The sequence below is a fragment of the Octopus bimaculoides genome, chromosome 17 (assembly GCF_001194135.2).
Source record: "Octopus bimaculoides isolate UCB-OBI-ISO-001 chromosome 17, ASM119413v2, whole genome shotgun sequence".
Classification (NCBI taxonomy): domain Eukaryota; kingdom Metazoa; phylum Mollusca; class Cephalopoda; order Octopoda; family Octopodidae; genus Octopus; species Octopus bimaculoides.
The window spans coordinates 35,012,956-35,018,826 of record NC_068997.1 but is presented as its reverse complement, the minus strand read 5'-3'; the positions used below and the strand labels follow the sequence as shown (position 1 = coordinate 35,018,826).

The 5,871-nt window shown below is 37.1% G+C and overlaps 1 long non-coding RNA gene across 1 annotated transcript in view; it reads right to left on the bottom strand.

Annotated features, from left to right (window-relative positions):
- Positions 1 to 5,871, bottom strand: part of LOC106876638 (uncharacterized) — a 41,432-nt gene that overhangs the window by 3,192 nt on the left and 32,369 nt on the right. The window contains exon 3 of the long non-coding RNA XR_008265805.1: positions 3,969 to 4,151. This is a non-coding gene — a long non-coding RNA (uncharacterized LOC106876638). The remainder of the gene's footprint in view (positions 1 to 3,968; positions 4,152 to 5,871) is intronic.

Below are 5,871 nucleotides of genomic sequence, written 5' to 3'. Positions count from 1 at the left end.
CTGTGATTTCCTTCAGACGCTTCTCAATCATTTCAGTGTCCGCTATTTCTATTTTCTTGGAGCCGATTCTTAAGGTTTTATATGTGATAATTTTCTTTTCTGCTTCTTCCATCACTTCTTTGGGAGGGTCGACCCTCAAGCAGTCTCCCTCCTTCTTCAAATATTTGAAATGTTTCTTCAAATTTTCCATATCTACCTTCACCTCTCTCATTCCCATGTCGCTGGTCGGCCTGCCGCTGCTAGCTGCAGCTGCGTAGCTGGTAGTCATATTAAACCACCTCAGCACAGCAATGGCTTTCAACAACAAAACAATTCCAACAAAACGGCAACAATATAATAACAGGTCCTCAACAAATTCCTACAACGTATTTCTACTCAAGCGCTCCTTCAAAACATGACACAATTCAACGACGTCACCAGTCGAAAAAAATTAACGTGCAGGTGCTGAGCACTCCACAGTCACGCGTACCATTAACATAATTCTCTGAGAGATTAAGCGTGACACATAATGTGACAAGGTTGGCTCTTTGAATTACAGGTTACAACTCATTTTTGCCTCTGAACTGGAGCAACGTGAAATAAAGTGTCTTGCTCAAGGACACAACGCGTCACCAGGAATTGAACTCACAACCTTACGATCGTAAGCTGAATACCCTAACCATTAAACCACGTCCTTTCACAAACAGAAATTACAGACGAAACAAAAGTTAACACTTATTTTCATGCTATCGTAGCTGTCAGATTTAGAGAAGAGTAACAACAAAGAATCCGACTAGAACTTGTAGAAAGGCCATCCAAAAAGAGGAGAGGCTGGAAAGACGACCTGCTTGTTTAACCTCCTCAAACCGAAAAGGTCAGCGTTGCTAAGTCATACATCGCCCCAAAAGACGTGGCCAAACTGCCAAAGCAGCCGACAAACCAACAACCACAAAAGCAATAGCAACGAAAATAGCAGCAGCAGTAACAATACCAGCGCAAACAACACAATCAGAAAAACAAACTACAATAAGCACAATAACAAGAAGAGACAAACCAGCAATATTAACATCAATATCAGGAACGATAACTTCAATCAAGGCAACAGCTAGAGACCTACCAATAGCAGCTGCAAGAGATGAAAATACTACGGACACAGCAACTTGAATTCTCCGGTTAACTTCTCAGTTACACCGTTCTCTGAAAGGAGTACGAGGTGTAACGAAGTATGTACATACATTTACCTCGGGTGACGATTAGGCGAGGTAGCCATATCAAAACACCGTAAGGGAGACTTCTTGTGAGAACAATACTCGAGTGTGTATCCCTCCATGTAAAATTTTCACCAAATGATCCAGTCCTAGTGGGACACCTGGTGTTCATAACTTCACTGTATTTTCTTCACAATATGTGAGAAGAGAACGAACTCTTCGCCCTGGCAGGAGACTAAGGAATGTCGCAGTGCGAGGACCTCAGCCTAAATAGGACTACGACCTCTATCCCGAACTATTTTGCTCTCGATATAAATTAGATGTCTTACCATATATTTTTGAAAAATCTCTCCACTTGATGCGTTTCCAGAAAAGGAGTTTTTAAAGACGTGTTGTTATAGAATAGTTTTTCTAGCTGTTCCAGTTAATGTCTTAAGCAGGAACGTTAGAACAGCTTTTGCCTGTCAATGTTTTTATAAACCGGGCGGTATCTTCCAGCATTGTACGCGAAGTCGTTGGGCCTGCAACGCGGCACCTGGAAAGGCAGGTCTATATCGCCCAACAGCGTTATTGAGATCGGTTAAATTGCTCGGGCTTTGGTTTTGTCCTGATCTCCAGGTTGACCAAAACCGAGGGGACAAAAACGAACAGCGTAGCTAGTCTCACCCAGAAACGGACTGAGAAGAAACTACTCCAGAAGGATCGGGTGGAGGTGGCGAACACCTACATTGCCGCCGTCATCTACTACCGCCTGACTGCCCCGTACAGATAACTAGGTGCTACCTGTATTAACAATGTAAACTTGAGATGTTATCTGTTATCTAATTATTATATTTACGTTTCGTTTGTGATGAAAGAAAAGAAACCAATATATAATCTCAGACGAAGCACTTCTAATTGTCTCAGCTCTTCTGAACATATTAAAATTGGGTGTAGCAATTTCACAAGACTCAGCAAATAATCCCTGACATCAACTCTATTGGTAGATCTAGCAATGCTATCTAGTACCATTGACAAAATTACACTCACCATAAGGCGGCGAGCTGGCAGAACCGTTAGCACGTTGGGCCAAATGTTCAGAGGCATTTCGTCCGTCTTTATGTTCTTAGTTCAAATGCCGCTGAGGTCGACTTTGCCTTTCATCCTTTCGGGGTCGATACTGGAAGGTTCATATAATCGACCTATCCCTCTCCCGAAATTGCTGGCCTTGTACCAAAATTTGAAATCAATGTTACTCTCACAATAACTGCATCGCCGGCGTTTCCCCACCTCTTTTGAGTACATTATTTTTGCAAACAAGTAGTGCCTGTTGTAGAGCAACAACTTTTCTCCCATATCAACTTGTTTAGGTCTACATTCTGAACACAACACTTCATCATCTTGCATGTCTAAAAGATAGCTCAGTATAGTCAAAGGAATTTCAAGGCTGATTAGAATGTATGGTATTAGAAGCGTACAAGAAATCAATAAACCTTGCTAAAACATGGAAAGCCCAAGTTAATACTCGAAGTGCTTTCTACCTACTCTCTATACAATATACTAACAAAGAACAGTTTTTAAGAATAGTTTTTTTTTTTTTTACTTATTTTCACTTTAGATATATACAAAAACTATGAAAATGAGATTTTAAATCTTAGATTATAAAAATAAAGAAGTAAGGGCAATACAATCATTTGAGTATAAATTCATATGAGATATCCGCATTGCTGTTGTCAAACGAATGTTCAAATGGAGAAAAATCGGTTCACTTTTTCCATTCAGAGCTAGTTGAAGCATTACTTTCTTCTGTGCTATCTAGGCCGCCGCCGACGTCGTCATCGTCATCGTCATCATCATCATGTCCACCGTTTAAGGGTTAAAACACTAGAAACTGGATATAGGAATGCAAATATTTGGAGAATGTAGAGACTGAAACACGTTTAGTCAAACACCTGTGTTGACTGCACCATCAATATTTGAGGATGGATCACAACTCAGCAATCTATTTTCGCAAATCAAATGTTAGAAAGCTAATTATATTTATCTTAAGAGTCTATAAAAGCTGGTATCTCCGATATTCTGGCTGCATGGGTGAATCTAGATAACTGTAAAACACTAATTTCATTGTTCAATACAATAAATTCTAATAAGGATTTCTTTCTTAAGCAAATGGCCACAGGTTTCTGAAGGAAAAAGAACTTGAGTCACCTGAACCGGTTCTAGTTCATGCTTTTCCTTTAAATATATTTAATAATACTCATTTTATCAATCTCAGTAGAGTGGAAAACAAAGTCGATCTCGATGGGATTTGAACTCAGAACTTATCGATCCACAATTTGCACTGCTTCTGCCAGCTACATCGCTCAAACCAAACCATAATAATCCTTTCTACTATAGATACAAGGCCTGAAAATTTGAGAGAGGGGGATAGTCGATTAGATCAACCCCAGTATTCAACTGGTACTTATTTTATCGACTCCGAAATGAGGAAAGACAAAGTCGACCTCGGCAGAATTTGAACTCAGAACGTAAAGACGGACGAAATGCCGCTAAGCATTTTGCCCGGTGTGCTAACGATTTTTCCAGCTCGCTACCTTACAAAGTAAACTATAATAATGGTTTCAAATTGTAGCGGAGTGGGTTCATTGGTGTTTATTTTATCGACCCCAAAAGGGAAGAAAAACCGCTAAACATTTTGTCCAACGCCCTAATGACAAATCAAACAATAAAAAAGAAAAAGAAAAAAAGACTTATATTAAAGGTAAGAATGTTAAAGTGATTAGTTAAAATAAGAAAGTTTACCTTTTTGATGTCAATTATTGCAGTCTTGGACATTACGGGCATAATCACAAAGTTTCCGGCGACTACTGAAAAGCATATTTCGGGGGCAAACAAACCTGACTGGGCTGCCATTGAAACATCGGTAGAAAGCACCGCAATCTGATGGGTCTCGTATGTAATCATCCATTTGTCGACATATCACCTCTAAATTGAAAATAATTTTCATCTTACATGTTATACTTCAAACATGAAATTAAAAAAAACCAAAAAAAAAAACCCCAGGAAAGTTTGTGTGAAAAGTTTTGCAAATGTTTATGTATTAAATTATTTCTTTGTGAATCAAGATATATTGCGCATTAGTAAAATATTTTATTCATGAATTGTATTTTTATTTCCTCATAAAGAGTTATAATTCTAAGTGAAAAATGATGTATGATGAATTTCATCACGGAATAACTTTAGGTAGATTTTGATAGAAAATAGCTTTCTGTTTAGTTACATAACTGTATGCATTATTTTGCTGTTGCTTAAAATATCTGTATTCTCATTTACAATTTAGACTTCCCATTTGAAGCATTTGATATCTTTAAATGAAAAATTTTTTAAAAGTTGAAATAATTAATTATAAACTCCAACTTAGTTCATGAATATGTAAACAGGTACTGTTTAGGTGATTGCTCTCGGAATCAATTCCTTGATGTCCACTAGAACGCTTAGGTTGTCTCTCAATCCATCTTCTATTTCATAATAAGGTCACATCTCAAATTCTTCACAATTAATCTCTCATTCGGAAACAGAGAAACGTCAGTAAGGAAGACTTTTTCCTTCAGATTCTTTCTCTTCTGCTCACTATAATCTTTTGCAATCTTACGTTTGTGCTGGTGCAGGCATACGCGATTATGTCCTTGTGTGTATGTAGTTATTTTTGCCGAGTGTAGGACAAAAGCCCCATAGTTAAAGTGTGAAAGTGGACAAAAGCCCCATGGTTATATCTTTCGATTATTTTTTTTCTTACCTTTTACTTATTTCAGTCATTAGAAACTTTTTTTTCTTTTTACTTGTTACATTTATTAGACTGCGGTCATCAGCATTTAAAAAAATATATATTTAAGGTCTTTTGTTTTCTTCTCTTAGCACTTACAGATTAATGAGAATAAGTTGACCTTTTGAACTTTCTCCGGCCGTTGAAAGTCTAACAGAAGGATAATCATTCAAACGTACTTCTTGTTCTTAAACAGGGAGCTGGGTGTTTCTCCATAAAAATGACAAATTCTGGTTTTTGTGAAGAAAAAACATGTCAGAGACATGTGTAATATTTATTTCATTTTATATGTATATATGTAGTCATTCAAACGTACTTCTTATCATTTTTATGTTTCTACACATTTCTTGAAGTAAATGCTTTCCCTTTTGTTAGAATTCAGGCAATATGTACATTGAGTAGTAAAGAGTTTTGTGTTCTGTTATTCTATTATTGATGTTAAGGTTGATTTATTTTCATTATCAAACTTTAAAATTATTCTAAAAACGAGGAAAATAATTGAAACGCGGAAATTACCATTGTGAAGGACATAGATGGGATCTTTATGATTTGACGGGCAACACTTGTTTTCTTAACGAAACACTTTCAAACTTGGGACACTGGTAGAATGTGTCATATAAAACAACTTTTTCTCTTAGCCTTCTTAACAAAAAATTGTACATCGCAAGTTATTTCATGTTAAAGTTGTCGTATTTCTGTAATTTCAACCAATCACTGACGTCTATTCAGCTGAATACAGTCAGTGCTCTTTCGTAATAGGGTTACGGTTAGGGTTATGATTATTTTTGCAATAACCTCACTCATAACCCTAACCCTAACTCTAAAACCCGAACCCTAACCCTAAACTAGAGTTTGATTTGAAGAAAATTTGGCTGCTATTTC